The sequence below is a fragment of the Dendrobates tinctorius genome, unplaced genomic scaffold, assembly GCF_039654945.1.
Source record: "Dendrobates tinctorius isolate UK_male_01 unplaced genomic scaffold, ASM3965494v1 ptg000120l, whole genome shotgun sequence".
NCBI classification, from domain to species: Eukaryota; Metazoa; Chordata; class Amphibia; order Anura; family Dendrobatidae; genus Dendrobates; species Dendrobates tinctorius.
Genome location: NW_027361788.1, coordinates 576,407 through 595,029, shown reverse-complemented (window position 1 = coordinate 595,029; position 18,623 = coordinate 576,407). Strand labels below are relative to the sequence as shown.

The 18,623-nt window shown below is 49.1% G+C and overlaps 1 protein-coding gene and 1 long non-coding RNA gene across 3 annotated transcripts in view; one reads left to right on the top strand and one right to left on the bottom strand.

Moving 5' to 3' along the window:
• Positions 1-15,844, bottom strand: part of LOC141101574 (uncharacterized) — a 90,441-nt gene extending 74,597 nt beyond the window's left edge. The window contains exon 1 of the long non-coding RNA XR_012234997.1: positions 15,649-15,844. This is a non-coding gene — a long non-coding RNA (uncharacterized lncRNA). The remainder of the gene's footprint in view (positions 1-15,648) is intronic.
• Positions 15,845-15,847: 3 nt separating this feature from the next.
• STRBP (spermatid perinuclear RNA binding protein) overlaps positions 15,848-18,623 on the top strand; it is a 184,664-nt gene continuing 181,888 nt past the window's right edge. For both annotated transcript variants that reach the window (XM_073590689.1, XM_073590692.1), the window contains exon 1: positions 15,848-15,990. The gene's annotated coding sequence lies outside the window, so the exon portion shown is untranslated. The remainder of the gene's footprint in view (positions 15,991-18,623) is intronic.

Here is an 18,623-nt window from a genome sequence, read left to right as displayed (position 1 = left end):
TACACACACATACACACACACACAGTTGTGTGAAAAAGTGTTTTCTCCCTTTTCCATTTCCTATTTTTTTGCAGGTTTTTCACACCTAAAGGTTTCAGATCACCAAACAAATTTAACTAGTAGACAAATATAACCCACATAAGCACACAATGTAGATTTTAAATGAAGGTCTTTATTATTAAGGAAAAAAAGAAATCCAAACCTACAGAGTCCTGTGTGAAAAAGCAACAACTGCAATCAAGAATGAATCTTTCACAACACTCTGCAGGAATTTTGAATCATAGAATCGTAGAGTTGGAAGGGACCTCCTGGGCCATCTGGTCCAACCCCCTGCTCAAAGCAGGATTCGCTAAATCATCCCAGTTAGATGTCTGTCCAGCCTCTGTTTAAAGACTTCCATTGAAGGAGAACTCACCACTTCTCGTGGCAGCCTGTTCCACTCATTGATCACTCTAACTGTCAAAAAGTTTTTTCTAATATCTAATCTGTGTCTCCTCCCATTCAGCTTCATCCCATTGCTTCTAGTCTTTCCTTGTGCAAATGAGAATAAAGTTGATCCTTCTACAATGTGACAGCCCTTTAGATATTTGTAGACAGCTATTAAGTCTCCTCTCAGTCTTCTCTTTTGCAAACTAAACATTCCCAAATCCTGCAACCTTTCCTCATAAGACAGGGGTTGCAGACCGGTCACCATTCTGGTCGCTCTTTTCTGAACTTGCTCCAGTTTGTTGATGTCTTTTTTAAAATGTGGTGCCCAAAATTGGACACAATATTCCAGATGAGGTCTGACCAAAGAGGAGTAGAGGGAAATAATTACTTCACGTGATCTAGACTGTATGCTTCTGTTAATACATCCTAGAATTGCATTTGCCTTTTTTGCTGCTGCATCACACTGTTGACTCATATTCAGTCTGTGATCTATTAGTATACCCAAGTCTTTTTCACATGTGCTGTCACTTAGCCCTATTCCTCCCATTCTATATATGCTTTTTTCATTTTTATTGCCCAGATGTAGTACTTTGCATTTCTCCCTGTTAAAAACCATTCTGTTAGTTGCTGCCCACTTCTCCAGTTTATTTAAATCTTTTTGAATCCTCTCTCTCTTCTCTAGTATTAGCTATCCCTCCTAGCTTTGTGTCATCAGCAAATTTAATCAGTTTACCCTCAATTCCTTCATCTAAATCGTTGATAAAGATGTTGAACAATACAGGGCCCAGGACAGAGCCCTGTGGTACCCCACTTGAGACATTCTTCCAACTGGATGTGCAGCCATTTACGACCACTCTTTGGGTCCGATCACTAAGCCAGTTATGAATCCACCTAACAGTTGCCTTGTCCATTCCATACTTAGTCATTTTTTCAATAAGGATTGTATGAGAGACTTTGTCAAATGCTTTGCTGAAGTCAAGATATACTATATCTACAGCATTTCCTTGATCCACCCAATCAGTAATACCGTCATAGAAGGAAATTAAATTAGTCTGACATGACTTATTAGTTACAAACCCATGCTGACTCTGTTTAATCACTTCATTCTTATCCAAGTATTGACATACATGTTGTTTAATAATTTGTTCAAAGATCTTTCCTGGTATAGAAGTCAGACTCACCGGCCTATAGTTGCCTGGGTCCACCTTCTTCACCTTTTTGAAGATAGGAACAACATTTGCTCTTCTCCAGTCTTCTGGCACTTCTCCTGTTCTCCAAGAATTTTCAAAGATTATGGAGAGGGGTTCAAAAATTTCTTCTGCTATCTCCTTCAGTACTCTGGGGTGTAATTCATCTGGACCTGGAGACTTGAATTCATTTAGGTTAGCTAAGTGTTTCCTCACTATCTTTCTGTTTATAAATATCCTGGATTCTTCTATTCCCTTAATAGGACAGTGAATAACAGTTGATGTTACATTTCCTTTCTGAGAGAAAACAGATGCAAAATAGGAATTTAAAAGTTCAGCCTTCTCAACATCCTGTCTTACCATTTCATCATTTTCATCCTGTAAAAATCCTATAGCATCTTTGACTTTTCTTTTACTTTTGATATATCCCCAAAATCCTTTATTATTGCTTTTGACATCTCTTTTTGGCCACTCATCTTTGCAGAATTGTTTTAATTCAGCCACATTGGAGGGTTTCCAAACATGACCCACCTTTATAAGGTCATGCCACAGCATCTCAATTGGATAAAAGTCAGGACTTTGACTAGGCCACTCCAAAGTCTTAATTTGTTTTTCTTAAGTTAACCTGAGGTGCACTTGCTGGTATGTTTGGGATCATTGTCATGCTGCATAACCACAGCTTAAGGTTACAGACTCTGAGGCTGTGTGCACACGCTGCGGATTAGGTGCGGATTGATCCGCGCGGATTTTGTAAAATCCGCAGGTGAAACCGCAGGTCAAAAGACCTGCGGTTTTACCTGCAGATTGCTCTGCGGTTTTGCCCTGCGGTTTTTCATCTCCTCAATGGAGGAGATGGCAAACCGCAGCGGAATCCGCAGAAAGAATTGACATGTCAATTCTTTCTGCGGATTGAAAACCGCAGATAATCCGCGCGGAAAATTCCGCACCGTCTGCATTGCGGTTTTTGATTCCCATAGGGAATCATGGTACTGTGCCAAAACCGCTGCGGAACCGCAGCAAAATCCGCAGCGTGTGCACACAGCCTGAGTGTTTTCTAGCTCCCCAATTTTCTTTACACCTTTTCCTGTTTTTTTTTTTTTTTTTTTTTTTAACATTGTTACGATTTTAATTGTTGTAATAAAAATTATAAATTTTATTCAATTTTATCTTGTCACTTCTAATTGTTGCACATAGGCACCTAAAAGTTTAGATTCATTTGGCAAATAATTTTGTTTATATAGTTCTGATGATATAGAAGTGCCACTCATTCAAATGAGTAAATGTTGATTTGGGACAACTGATTTATATTTGTTACTTCTATGCCGGATGTAATGGGACATACACCTTCCAAAAAGTTGAACTTTTGTCTAGTCAGTCTACAGAGTATTCTCTCAAAAGTCTTGGGTATCATGAAGATGTTTACTGGCAAAATTGAGATGAGCCTTTATGTTCTTATTGGTCAGCAGTGGTTTTCATCTTGGAACTCTGCCATGCAGGCCATTTTTGCCCTGTCTCTTTTTTATGGTAGAGTCATGAATACTGAATTTAACTGAGGCAAGTGAGGTGTGCAGTTCTTTGGATGTTGTTATCGGGTCTTTTGCGACATCTTGGATGAGTCGACCCTACGCTCGTGGTACGTTTATATATGCACAGTATCACAAACAGAAAATAAACAGCCTTTAGGTGAGGCAAAACAAAGGCACAATGTTTGTAGCAGAGCTCTACTCCGTCAGACCTGTGGGCACACAGGCTGGGATAGTGTCCAGTCCTCAGGCTCGGTCTGGAGCCAACTGCACAGGAGGCCTTCTCCCTCCCAACACACAGACCAAGTCTCCATTATATAGGCTGTAACCACACCCAGCGGTGAGGTATGTTGGTAGCCAGATCCACCCATCTCTCAAAGCTACCCGCAACCTGGACCCAGGTGCAACAAATGAACCTCTTAGTGTTTTCTTGCACTAGAGAAAATACTTTGGGTTACATTAGAGACAAACCATCTCTGTGACACATACCTCCCATCCACTATGAGACCACTAGCCACACTACATTCCTTCCCCTTCTGCCTAAAGCAGTGGGGCTTGGAAGAACATTTCCAGTTTGATATGCATTCAGTGACACTTGACCCAGATATGTTCTCTCTCTAAGTCCTCTACGTCCTTTGGACTCGTGTCTTGCAGCAGCTGATCTATGTGTTTGTTACATGTTGCTTTGTTGCAATACCACCAGGTGAGCAGATCCATGTTGTTTTATGTGTTGTTTTAACATTTAAAGCCCTATTGTGCGTTCTTCCTTTTCCCAGTTTGCCTTACTACTAAAGCAGTGGGACTTGGCACTTTCTACTACCAGGCAAGGTATCCTCGAGAGGGCATCGGCATTACCATGTAGCTTCCCTACTCTACATGGAAGTTGAAAACTTGTAGGGCTAAGAACCAACAGGTGACCCTAGCATTTTCCCCCTTTGTTTCCCTCATCCATCTGAGCGGGGTAAACCAATCTAAACTTACTACCAGATAGTACCGTAATGTGTTCACCGCCCACTTTATGGCCAAGCACTCCCTCTCTACGACCGAGTAATTCCTCTCACATGAGGACAGCTTCCTACTCAGGCAGAGATCAGGGAACTCCTCCCCATGTATCTTCTGGGAAAGGACTGCTCCTAGCCTGACATCTGAGGTGTCTGTTTGAAGAATAAATTCTTTCTTAAAGTCAGGGGCCACCAGAACCGGTTGCTTCAACAGAGCCCCTTTCATTTCTTGAAAGGCCGTCTCTGCCTCTTCAGACCATTTGACCATTACCGATTTCATCCCTTTAAAAGGAGGTCAGTCAGGGGCACGGCCATCACGACAAAGTTTGGGATGAAACTCCTGTAGTATCCCACAATCCCCGGGAAGGCTCCAACTTCTTTCTTGGACAACGGTCTCGGCCATGCTTGAATTGTCTCCACTCTACTGATTTGGGGTTTTATCGCGCCTCAACCAACTACATATCCCATGTACTAGGCTTCTTCTTTCCCCAAGGCACACTTCTTCGGGTTTATTGAAAACCAAGCCTTCCTTAGAGCATCAAACACTGCTTGGACCTTTTCCAGTTGAATCTCCCAGTCCGGGCTAAAGATAACGATATCGTCCAGGCATGCAGTGGCGTATTGCTTATGGGGTGCAAGGATTCTATCCATAGCTCTCTGTAAGGTCACGGGAGCCCCCTACAGTCCAAACGTCATCTGGACACACTGGAAGCATCCGTGCAGCGTAGAAAACGCAGTCTTCTCCTTGGTTTCCCGTGCCATGGGGATCTGCCAATATCTCTTCCTCAAATCCAAGGTGGTTATGTACCTTGCTGGCCCAAATCTCTCGATTAGCTCATCGACACATGGCATAGGATAGGAATCGAACTTGGAGACCTCATTCAACTTCCGATAGTCATTGCAGAACCTCTACTCACCATCAGGCTTTGGGACAAGGACAATCGGGCTTGACCAACCACTTTTGGACTCCTCAATGACCCAGAGTTTTAATATGTGCTCCGCCTCATTGGAGATCACTTCTCGATGGGCCTCCGGAATCCGATAAGGCTTTACTTTTACACACACACGTGGCTCCATTAGAACTTCGTGCTCTACGACCTTTGTTCACTCCAGCAATTCCGAGAACAGGTCCCTGTTCTTCTGGAGCAACTCCCGGCACTGCTATTTCTGGGCCTTCAACAATGGCAAAACCTCCAATTTCACCTTCTGGGTTGCCCAGCAAGCATGGAGTTTCAGCCTGCTCTGTCTTACCATGGCTTGATGAGGTTGACATGGTAGACCTGATATGGTTTCCATCTTCCTTATAATTTCCATCACCAAGCTTCTCCACCACCTCATACGACCTTTGCTAATTGGCCAAGAACTTTCTCTCCACCGTAGGAATTACCACAAGAACTCGGTCTCCCAGATTGAACTGCCTCACTCTTGCTGACCGGTTGTAGACCCTGGCCTGAGCTTCTTGTGCATGGAGGAGGTGTCCTTTTACTATGGGCATCACCTTCGCAATCCTTTGTTGCATCAGTGTCATGTGTTCGATGAAATTCTATGGGGCGTGACTTCAGCTTCCCTGGTTTCCTTGGCTATATCCAGGAGACCTCGTGGATGTCGGCCATACAGAAGTTCGAATGGCGAGAACCCCGTGGAGGCTTGTGGAACCTCATGGATGGAGAACAACAGATATGGTAAGAGACAGTCTCAGTCTCTTCCTTTTCTATAGCTTTCCTCAGCATGCTCTTCAGTGTTTTAGTGAACCTTTCGACAAGGCCATTTGTCTGAGGATGGTACAGTGAAGTCCTCAACTGGGACATTTGCAGGACCTTGCATAACTCCCTCATCACCTTACTCATAAAATGTGTTCCCTGGTTGGTCAGGATCTCCTTTGGTAAACCCGTTAGAGAAGAGTCATGGACCAATTCGCAGGCTACACTTTTTGCGGAGGAGTTTCTCAGAGGAATTGCTTCAGGGTACCATGTGGCATAGTCCAGGATGACCAATATATATTGATTTCACCAGAGGACCAACCAGATCCATAGCAATTCTCTTGAAAGGCACTTCAGTAATGGGCAATGACATGAGGGGACTTCGAAAGTGAGAGGTGGGGGCGGTTAACTGACACGTAGGGCAGGACCTGCCATAGTTTAATATTTCCCAGTGACACTACGGCCAATAAAACCTCTGCACAATCCGTTCCTGCGTTTTTTCCACTCCCAGATTGCCCATTCACACATCTTGAGGGGACATGTCCAACAACTTCCTTCTATAGGGACCCGGCCCTATTAACTGTTTCACCAGCTCTTCCCTCACTTTTGTGACCCCATACAACTCCCTACTCATCATAAAATGGGGAAACCTTATGTCAGCCCCCGGCTCCTATGCAACCCCATTAATGACAGCAGGGTCGGACTGGGGTGTCTAGGGCCCACCAAGGGAATTAATTTTAGGGGCCCACCTACAGTAATGTACAACTCAACATTTAGGCTTTGAGACCGCGGAATTACACCATGGGTTCTTTTGCCGTATATCCCACGCCAAATCTGCATCATTTCAGCATCCTAATTCTACTAAAAGCTGCACCATTGTTCATATGCTGCAGATCTTTCCGCACTACGATTCATTTAATCCTTTAGGGCCGCAGGCCTGTTTTCACCTTAATGCCCAGGCCATTTTTTGCAAATCTGACCTGTGTTACTTTGAAGTTAAAAAGTGACCCCATTTTGGAATCTACACCCCCAAGGATTGACGTAGGGGGTATAGTGATCACTTTGTCCCAACAAGAGTTCCATGGTAGATGCTACACAGCCCAGCCAATCGAAGCGTTCGTATCTGCAGGAGGGGCTAAAATTCGCCCGGACCAGCCAGGCAGCGTTGCTGCCTGCCGGTCTTAGCGGTGAAAGCCTCCCGGTACCCGGGCGATTAGCTGCCCCAATAGGCAGCACAGGTCCCCAATAGGCAGCATTGGTCCCCAATAGGCAGCACAGGTTCCCAATAGGCAGCACAGGTTCCCAATAGGCAGCACAGGTCCCCAAAAGGCAGCATTGGTCCCTATAGGCAGCACAGGTTCCCAATAGGCAGCACAACTCCCCAATAGGCAGCACCGGTCCCCAAAAGGCAGCACAGGTCCCCAATAGGTAGCACACATCCCCAATAGGCAGCACAGGTCCCCAATAGGCAGCAATGGTCCCAAATAGGGAGCAAAAGGTCCCCAATAGGCAGCATTGTTCCCAATAGGCAGCATTGGTCCCAAATAGGCAGCATTGGTCCCAAATAGGCAGCATTGGTCCCAAATAGGGAGCACAGGTCCCCAATAGGCAGCACAGGTCCCCAATAGGTAGCATTGTTCCCTATAGGCAGCACAGGTCCCCAATAGACAGCACAGGTCCCTATAGGCAGCACAGGTCCCCAATAGGCAGGCACAGGTCCCCAATAGGCAGGCACAGGTCCCCAATAGGCAGGCACAGGTCCCCAATAGGCAGCATTGTTCCCTAATAGGCAGGCACAGGTCCCCAATAGGCAGCATTGTTCCCTAATAGGCAGCACAGGTCCCCAATAGGCAGCATTGTTCCCTATAGGCAGCATTGGTCCCCAATAGGCAGCACAGATCCCCAATAGACAGCACAGATCCCTATAGGCAGAACAGGTCCCCAATAGGCAGCACAGGTCCCCAATAGGCAGGCACAGGTCCCCAATAGGCAGCATTGTTCCCTAATAGGCAGGCACAGGTCCCTAGTAGGCAGCACAGGTCCCCAATAGGCAGGCACAGGTCACCAATAGGCAGGCACAGGTCCCTAGTAGGCAGGCACAGGTCCCCAATACGCAGCACATACAGACAGTAACTCACTGACCCGGCGTTGGCCTGTGTACCAGATACACAGGCGACAGGCTGCGACGCGTCTGACTCTGAAGAAGAAGACTGTCACTGTAATCCCACGGCCGCGGTTGAGGCCTCCTGGATGGCCAGGCCCCGCACCGCCCGTCCTGCTCCTCCGGCCTCCGGGTGTGCGCAAATCACCAGTCCGTCACGCTGCCTGGGCTCAGGTCACATTGACTTGACAAGTCTGGGCAGTGGCGGTGACTCCTCCAGCGAGCTCCAGTTACCCGCCAATGCCGCACTGCGCGCAGGAATCAGTGCGCGGGGCGGGGGCCTCCGGGGTGTGCTGTGCTCTGTCCGGTAGTCAGAGACAGAGCAGAGAACGACCCGACATATCAATGCGCGGTATCCGGCACGGCTGGCGGGACTAGGAAGCAGAGCAAGAGTCCTCCTCTGCTCCTGCTCCTTGCCGGCTGCACTGCAGGAACATCAAAGTACCGGTTCGCAGCTGTGAATCTCCCTGGTTCGGGGAACTGGCTGCTTTTTTAACAACCGGTTCCACCGAACCGGGGAGAACCCGCTGAATCCCACCCCTGGGCAGGGCTGGCTCCAGGTTTTTGAGGGCCCCGGGCGAAAAAGTCTCAGTTGGCCCCCCCTTAACACATACCACGACTCATGCCGTGTGACATCCGTGGTGACGGCCAAAAACGGACTTCTCTCTATGTGGATCACACGGACACGCATGTGATCCACACGGACACTTGCTCTGTGGCAAAACACGTTCATGTGATGGAGGCTACTGATTAGTAGTGTACGCATGAAAGAAAGAAGAGAGGGGAAATAAAGAACAGAGAAAGAATGGAAGGAAGAACAGAGAAAGATACAGAGAGAGAAAGAAAGAAAGAACATAGAAAGAACGAACAGAGAAAGAAAGAAAGAAAATAAAGAACAGAGAAAGAAAGGAAGAACAGAGAGCGAAAGAAAAGACCAGAAAGAAAGCGAAAGAAAGAGGGTAAAGAAAGAAAGAACAGATAGAGAAAGAGGGGAAAGAAAGAACAGAGAGAAAGAAGAAAGAAAGAAAAAGAACAAAGAGAAAGAAAGAAAGAGTGGACAGAAAAAAAGAACAGAGAGAGAAAGAAAGAGAAAGAAAGAGGGGAATAAAGAACAGAGAGGGAGAGAAAAAAGGGGAAAGAAAGAACGGAGAGAGAAAAAGTTGACAGAAAAAAAGAACAGGGAGAGAGAAAAAGGAGGGGAAAGAAAGAACAGAGAGGTAGAGAGAAAAAGAAAGAGGGGAAAGAACAGAGAGGAAGAGGGGAAAGAAAGAACAGAGACAGAAAGAAAGAACAGAGAGCGAAAGAACAGAGAGAGAGAAAAAAAAGATTAGAGGGAAAGAACAGAGAGAGAAAGAAACAGAGAAAGAAAAATTCTATTAAGATACTATAGCAGCCCAGCTCCCATTGTAGTGCCTACCTGAGCCTCCTGGTGCAGGACATATCATGATCCGCTCACATGGCCGACATCCCCGATTCCAGGGCGATCTCGCTGTCCGCTGTCAGAGGAGGACACGGTGATGGATCTGAAGCATTCCCTGAAGTGCCTCCATGGTTCCGTCACAATCTCCTACTGAAATGACCTAATTTCTGGTCAGCTTCCAGCACGTCACTTCCGGCAGAACGTTACGTGCAAGTTTTAAATTGCTCCTTGGGGCTCCGCTGTGTACTCCTGTGTCCCGCGGGGAAAGTATGCTCCCGGCTGGGACAGTCTCTCTCTCAAAATCGGGACTGTCTCGCTGGATCCGGGACAGTTGGGACTCGGGAGGTATAAATGCTCCCCACCATACACCTCGTACACACACGGCTCCGCTCCGTACACCTTGTACACACGCAGCTTCACTCCGTACACCCCCGGCTCTGCTCCGCTCCATAAACACATGGCTCAGCTCCGTACACACAGGGCTCCGTTCCGTACATCTCGTACATACACGGCTCTGCTCCATACACCTTGTACACACACGGCTCTGCTCCATACACCTTGTACACACGCAGCTTCACTCCGTACACCCCCGGCTCTGCTCCATAAACACACGGCTCAGCTCCGTACACCTCGTACACACGGCTCTGCTCCATACACCTCGTACACACACACGGCTTCGCTCCGTACACCTCGTACACACACGGCTCTGCTCCGTACACCTCGTACACACACTGCTCTGCTCCGTACAACTTGTAAACCCCTCCTGACCCCACCCAAGAACACACACGGCTCTGCTACATCCACCTTGTTAAACCCCTCCCTGACCCCACACAAGTACACACACGGCTCTGCTACATCCACCTTGTAAACCCCTCCTGACCCCACACAAGTACACACACGGCTCTGCTACATCCACCTTGTAAACCCCTCCTGACCCCACACAAGTACACACACGGCTCTGCTACATCCACCTTGTAAACCCCTCCCTGACCCCACACAAGTACACACACGGCTCTGCTACATCCACCTTGTAAACCCCTCCTGACCCCACACAAAGTACACACACGGCTCTACTACATCCACCTTGTTAAACCCCTCCCTGACCCCACTGTCCCACACATAAACGTTACCTCATCCATCCAGACCAGCACCATAATGAAAAGCGACCAGCACAGCAGAGTCCTGCAACCACCCTGATCATGTGACCCGACTCCTCCCCTCCTGTGACCTCATCACAGGTCCTGTGCTGGCACCGCACACAAGATTACAGCCGAAGGAAGCGATGATCATTGCTGGCTGTAAGGGGCTGCGTCACTGCGTGGGTCCCTCGCGGAGGGCGCAGGATGGGGTCAGTACATGGGGGGCGTGGCGGCAGCCGGCGGGTATCCCAGACAGCGTGAGTGGGCCCTCCCATCTCGCCAGGGCCCCGGTACTTGCCCGGGTGCTGACGCCGGCCCTGCCCCTGGGTACGAGCGACCAGTGAGTAACAGTGACATTCGGGGGCGGGGCCCACCGAGGGATCCAACGGTACCTCGGTGGGCCAGTCCGAGCCTGAATGACAGTGACGTTATGAAAGGCTTCTTTCAGGAGTTGGGTCCCTATGGTGGGCAGTCACAAAATTCTCACTGGTCACCCCTAACTCTGGAATGTCAGACACAGGGGACACTTCCTCCTCATCCCCCACAAGGACACAAAAGGGAAACCCATCTTCCTTTGGGTGTGGTGATACCTTATTAGGATTCACTGGTTCCCTATTCACGCCAGTTAACTCAGAACCCTTCTCCCACAGATCCCAAAATAAACAAAAGTCCCGGCCTATAATAATAGGGTGCAGGATATCCCTGAGGAAGGTGCCAGGAAGGGCGCCAAAACGTGTAGGAGGAAATAAAGGAGTACACTGCTACAACATCTTGCATCCCAGGTGATTTGTGAATCTCGGCAGCGCGGACTGCAACACACCCTGCTTCCCACAACTTTCTGAAGGTTTTTCCACGTGCGAGTGGTTCGTGGAGGTCCTGCAGCAGCTGATTCTGTGATATGCTCTCAAGCCAGTTGTGGGTTACACAACTGGAATAGGTGAGTGGAACTGTATTATACCGCTCATACTTCAAGTGTCACTAGTGATAGGGCGCTATTGCGCCTCTTGTTCCCCCCACCATTTTTGTATTCATTTTTTCCACTAGGCAGCCAGACCCTCTTGGGTTACTGGCTGTCTTCCTCAGTGGTTTGCACCTGTGCTGCCCCAGCCTTTATCAATGGAGGTCTGCTGCATCCTGCTAGTGCATTAGTCAGGGTTTGGCGAGTCTACTACATGTGTTTTTTGAATTTTTTCCTATTTTCTTTTGTGCGCTGATCAAACCGAGCAACCCCAGTCTGTATGGGCCTTGGCAGGAAGTGCACAAACCGGTCCATCACCACCCATTCCACCATCTGTGCAGGCGTAGAGGACTCTAGTTGAAGCCACTTCTGGACCAGGTGTAACAGGTCGAACAAGAGGTAGCGAGGTGGTTTGTCCCAGTGATACGCCCAGCTGTGATAGTCATTGTCACCCCCAAGCATGCGAGAATCTCAGTTTTTATCTGGTCATACTCTTTGGCACCCTGCAAAATTATGTCATAGAACGCCTTCTGTAGGTTCCCCCATCAAGTATGGCGCCAGTACCTCTGCCCACCGCTCTGGCGAGAGTTTCACCCTTTTGGCGACCCTTTCGAACAAAGTCATCCCCGGGAGTCATTTTCTGCAAAGCACATCTTACCGCTTTCCGGAAGTTGGCGTCATCAGCTGAACTTGGGTTTGGGGCGCTCGTCCTGCCATGGATGGCGGTTGCCAGATGCTGCATCTGCTGCCGTTGCTCCTGCTGGCTCTACTGGATCTGGTGTAATAACAGCCTGTTGATCTCTTTCTGTTGCTGCTATGACTGGACCAGGTGTTTCATCAGGTCATCCATTTTGTCTGGCGATGCTTGTGACAGACTTAACCCAGGACATGCAGTCCTTCCATTAGCAGTCTCAAGTCTCTGCTGGGAACGCTGCCCGCATGTCTAGCACCAACTGTAGGGGTTTTACTCACTTGGGTGCAACGGGAGGCTCGGTCCTTTAAAGGTTCATATGGGTTTATTACTTCATAAACCTCAGAAGCACAAACAGAAAATAAACAGCCTTTAGGTCAGGCAAAACAGTCACAATGTCCACAGCAGAGCTCTGCTCCATCAGGCCTGTGGGCACACAGGCTGGGATAGTGTCCAGTCCTTAGGCTCGGTCTGGAGCCAACCGCACAGGAGGCCTTCTCACTCCCAACAAACAGACCAAGTGCCAAACAGCCTCCATTGTATAGGCAGTAAACACACCCAGTTGTGAGGTATGTGGCTAGCCTGACCCGCCCATCTCTCATAGCTACCCACAACCCAGTCCCAGGTGCAACATCAAACCTCTTAGGCTAGTTTCAGACTAGCGTTCTTGGGCGCAGCGCAGGGCCGTCGCTAATCCCCGCCCCCTCCGATCAGTTCCTCCTCTGATCGCATGAGGCTGCATGCGATCAGCGTATCCTATATTTAGCGTTGGATACGCTGATCGTGCACTGGTCTGATTTGTGTTGCTGGTCTGCGCTGTGTTGCATTTTTTTGCTCTGGCCGCAGCTCCAAAAGGGCACAGCGCCAGCAAATTCAGACCAGCGCACGATCAACGTATCCAACACTAAATATAGGATATGCTGATCGCATGCAGCCTCATGCGATCAGAGGAGGAACTGACCGGAGGGGGCGCGGCCGGGGGCGGGGCTTAGCGGCGGCCCTGCGCCCAAGAACGCTAGTCTGAAACTAGCCTTAGTGCTTTTGTGCACTAGAGAAAATACTCCGGGTTACATCACAGAGACAAGCCATCTTTGTGACAATATATACACAGCAAAAATATTTGTGCATATGTGTGAGTAATTTATATACACACACACACACAGACCGTCACATACACATGTACAGTTTATCAAAAAACAGTACACCCCCTCACATTTTTGTAAATGTTTTATTGGGACAACACTGAAGATAGGACACTTTGATACAATGTAAAGTAGTCAGTATATAACAGTGTAAATTTGGTGTCCTCTAATTAACTCAACATACAGTCATTAATGTCTAAACCGATGGAAACAGAAGTGAGTACACTCCTAAGTGAAAATGGCCAAATTGCGCTCAATTAGCCATAGTCCCTACCCAGTGTCATGTGACTCATTGGTGTTAACAGGTCTCAGGTGTGAATGGGGAGCAGGGGTGTAACATTTGGCGCTATCACTCTCACACACTGGTCACTGTAAGTACAACATGGCGCATCATGGCAAAAAACTCTGAGAATCTGAAAACAAGAATTGTTACTCTACATAAAGATGGCTAAGGTTATAAGAAGATTGCCAACACCCTGACACTGAGCTGCAGCATGGTGGCCAAGACCATAAAGTGGTGTAACAAGACAGGTTCCACTCAGATCAGGCCTTGTCATGGATGACCACAGAAGGTGAGTGCAGTTGCTCAGCGTCATATCCAGAGATTGTCTGGTCAGAATAGACATACAAGTGGTGTCAGCATTGCTGCAGAGGTTACAGGAGTGAGGGGTCCGCCTGTCAGTGCTCAAACCATACACATTGCTGCAGAGGTTACAGGGGTGGGGGGTCTGCCTGTCAGTGCTCAGACCATACACATTGCTGCAGAGGTCACAGGGGTGGGGGGTCTGCCTGTCAGTGCTCAGACCATACACATCGCTTTAGAGGTTACAGGGGTGGGGGGTCTGCCTGTCAGTGCTCAGACCATACAAAGTGCTGCAGAGGTTACAATGGTGGGGGGTCTGCCTGTCAGTGCTCAGACCATACACATTGCTGCAGAGGTTACAGGTGTGGGGTGGTCCGCCTGTCAGTGCTCAGACCAAACACATCGCTTTAGAGGTTACAGGGGTGGGGGGGGTCCGCCTGTAGGTGCTCAGACAAAACACATTGCTTTAGAGGTTACAGGAGTGAGGGGTCTGCCTGTCACTGCTCAGACCATGCACACATTGCTGCAGAGGTTACAGGAGTGAGGGATCCACCTATCAGTGCTCAGACCACATGCATTGCTGGAGAGGTTGCAGGGGTTGGGGGGGGGGGTCAGCCTGTCAGTGCTCAGACCATACACATTGCTGCATAGGTTACAGGAGTGAGGGGTCCGCCTGTCAGAGCTCAGACCATATGCATTGCTGGAGAGGCTACAGGGGTTGGGGGTCGGCATGTCAGTGCTCAGACCATACACCGCACACTGCATCAAATTGGCCTGCATGGCTGTTGTCTCAGGAGGAAGTCTCTTCTAAAGATGATACACAAAAAAGCCTGCAAATAGTTTGCTGAAGAAAACCAGACTAAGGACCTGGATTACTGGAACTATGTCCTGTGGTCTGATGAGGCAGGATAAACTTATTTGATTCAGATGGTGGCAAGCGTGTGTGACGGCAATCAGGTGAGGAGCACAAAGACAAGTGTGTCCTGCCTACAGTCAGGCATGGTGGTGGGAGTGTCATGGTTTGGGGCTGCATAAATGCTGCCGGCTGTGGGGAGCTTCAGTTCATTGAGAAAATCATGACTGCCAACATGTACTGTGACATAGTGAAGCAGAGCATGATCACCTCCCTCCAGAAACTGGGCTGCAGGGCAACATTCCAACATGATAATGATGCCAAACACAACTCCAAGACCACCACTGCCTTCTAAAGAAGCTGAGGGGTAAAGGAGCTGGATGGCCAAGCATGTCTCCAGACCTTAATTCCTATTGAGCATCTGTGGATAATCCTCAAACGGAAGGTGGAGGAGCGCAATGTCTCCAACATCCTCCAACGCCATGATGTTTTCATGGAGTAGAAGACAATTCCAGTGGCCACCGGGAAGCTCTAGTGACTGCCATGCCCAAGAGAGTTAAGGCGGTGCAGGAAAATAATGGTGGCCACACGAACAATAGTGACACTTTGGGCACAATGTGGCCATGTTCTCTTAGGAGTGCACTCACTTTTGAGGAGGTTAGATATTAATGGGTGTGTGTATATATATATATATACCATGTGTATACAGAGTAGCACTCATTATATACACGATATATCGTCTATAGACACACACAGTGTATTACTATACACGTATACAGAGCATGGCATTGTGATACACTCCTCCTCCTCCTCCTGCCTGCACAGCCCCCTGACCCTACACACGGTGTGACCGAGACTTACACTGCACGGACACATCATTTGTTGCCGCCGGTCCCGGATGTGCAGTGACTGTGGTAATGGAGCAGTCCTACGACGAGAGGCAGCAGCGGCACAGACGGCAGAGCTCCCTCAGGTGCAGGCTCGTGCTCGTTTGTCAGGCGCGCCCCCTGCTCAGGTGCCTGCCCAGTGCGTGAGCTCACTGCGCGCTCCCCTCAGGTGCAGGAGCAGTGGGCGGGGCTACAGGAGGCTTGGGGGCCAATCAGAGCAATTAGCGCTGTCACGTGCTCGGCGCTGGGATCGCGCCCTGCTTGGTGTGTGAAGAGAATAAGGAGGAGGAGGCGGCGGAGCATCACCGGGAGACCGGTAACTAGTGCTGCGGCGAGGAGGTCACCGGGGCGGGGGGAATACTGCGGGGACTGGGTCTGAGCCTCTGCCGGGGCGCGTGTGGCTGGGGATAACCTGTGTGGAGAGTTGTCCGGAGTGCGGGCATCCGCGGTAGTCCGGGCACCGTGTGAGGGGAGAAGCGGGGACGGGCGCAGTGCGACCTGTCAGCGGCTCCTCTACGCCGTCGCGCATCCCCAGCACACGGGAGGACGGAGGATGCGATGTGGCTGGAGCGTCCGCTGCAGAACTTACTGCGACCCTTTGTGCTCGGAGCATCCCCTCATGTGCGGAGCTGCCGGGGAGGGATGCTGGAGAGCGACCCCGGGACAAGCGGCATCTGCACAGCCCGCACCCTGCCGCTCGGTGTGCACAGCTCCTGTATTGTGGGGCTGTATACAGTGTGCAGAGGTTCTGGGCTGTATATACAGTGTCAGTGTGTATATAGTGTCAGTGTGCACAGCTCCTGTAATGTGGGGCTGTATACAGTGTGCAGAGGTCCCGGGCTGTATATACAGTGTCAGTGTGTATATAGTGTCAGTGTGCACAGCTCCTGTAATGTGGGGCTGTATACAGTGTGCAGAGGTTCTGGGCTGTATATACAGTGTCAGTGTGTATATAGTGTCAGTGTGCACAGCTCCTGTAATGTGGGGCTGTATACAGTGTGCAGAGGTCCCGGGCTGTATATACAGTGTCAGTGTGTATATAGTGTCAGTGCGCACAGCTCCTGTATTGTAGGGCTGTATACAGTGTGCAGAGGTCCTGGGCTGTATATACAGTGTCAGTGTGTATATAGTGTCAGTGCGCACAGCTCCTGTATTGTAGGGCTGTATACAGTGTGCAGAGGTCCTGGGCTGTATATACAGTGTCAGTGTGTATATAGTGTCAGTGCGCACAGCTCCTGTATTGTGGGGCTGTATACAGTGTGCAGAGGTTCTGGGCTGTATATACAGTGTCAGTGTGTATATAGTGTCAGTGTGCACAGCTCCTGTATTGTAGGGCTGTATACAGTGTGCAGAGGTCCTGGGCTGTATATACAGTGTCAGTGTGTATATAGTGTCAGTGCGCACAGCTCCTGTATTGTGGGGCTGTATACAGTGTGCAGAGGTTCTGGGCTGTATATACAGTGTCAGTGTGTATATAGTGTCAGTGTGCACAGCTCCTGTATTGTAGGGCTGTATACAGTGTGCAGAGGTCCTGGGCTGTATATACAGTGTCAATGTGTATATAGTGTCAGTGTGCACAGCTCCTGTAATGTGGGGCTGTATACAGTGTGCAGAGGTCCTGGGCTGTATATACAGTGTCAGTGTGTATATAGTGTCAGTGTGCACAGCTCCTGTATTGTAGGGCTGTATACAGTGTGCAGAGGTTCTGGGCTGTATATACAGTGTCAGTGTGTATATAGTGTCAGTGTGCACAGCTCCTGTATTGTAGGGCTGTATACAGTGTGCAGAGGTTCTGGGCTGTATATACAGTGTCAGTGTGTATATAGTGTCAGTGTGCACAGCTCCTGTATTGTGGGGCTGCATACAGTGTGCAGAGGTCCCGGGCTGTATATATAGTGTCAGTGTGCACAGCTCCTGTGCTGTGTGTATGTAGTCAGTGTGCACAGCTCCTGTAATGTGGGGCTGTATACAGTGTGCAGAGGTCCTGGGCTGTATATACAGTGTCAGTGTGTATATAGTGTCAGTGTGCACAGCTCCTGTATTGTAGGGCTGTATACAGTGTGCAGAGGTTCTGGGCTGTATATACAGTGTCAATGTGTATATAGTGTCAGTGTGCACAGCTCCTGTGCTGTGTGTATGTAGTCAGTGTGCACAGCTCCTGTAATGTGGGGCTGTATACAGTGTGCAGAGGTCCTGGGCTGTATATACAGTGTCAGTGTGTATATAGTGTCAGTGTGCACAGCTCCTGTATTGTAGGGCTGTATACAGTGTGCAGAGGTCCTGGGCTGTATATACAGTGTCAGTGTGTATATAGTGTCAGTGTGCACAGCTCCTGTATTGTAGGGCTGTATACAGTGTGCAGAGGTTCTGGGCTGTATATACAGTGTCAGTGTGTATATAGTGTCAGTGTGCACAGCTCCTGTATTGTGGGGCTGCATACAGTGTGCAGAGGTCCCGGGCTGTATATATAGTGTCAGTGTGCACAGCTCCTGTGCTGTGTGTATGTAGTCAGTGTGCACAGCTCCTGTAATGTGGGGCTGTATACAGTGTGCAGAGGTCCTGGGCTGTATATACAGTGTCAGTGTGTATATAGTGTCAGTGTGCACAGCTCCTGTAATGTGGGGCTGTATACAGTGTGCAGAGGTCCCGGGCTGTATATACAGTGTCAGTGTGTATATAGTGTGAGTGTGCACAGCTCCTGTGCTGTGTGTATGTAGTCAGTGTGCACAGCTCCTGTAATGTGGGGCTGTATACAGTGTGCAGAGGTTCTGGGCTGTATATACAGTGTCAGTGTGTATATAGTGTCAGTGTGCACAGCTCCTGTATTGTAGGGCTGTATACAGTGTGCAGAGGTTCTGGGCTGTATATACAGTGTCAATGTGTATATAGTGTCAGTGTGCACAGCTCCTGTGCTGTGTGTATGTAGTCAGTGTGCACAGCTCCTGTAAT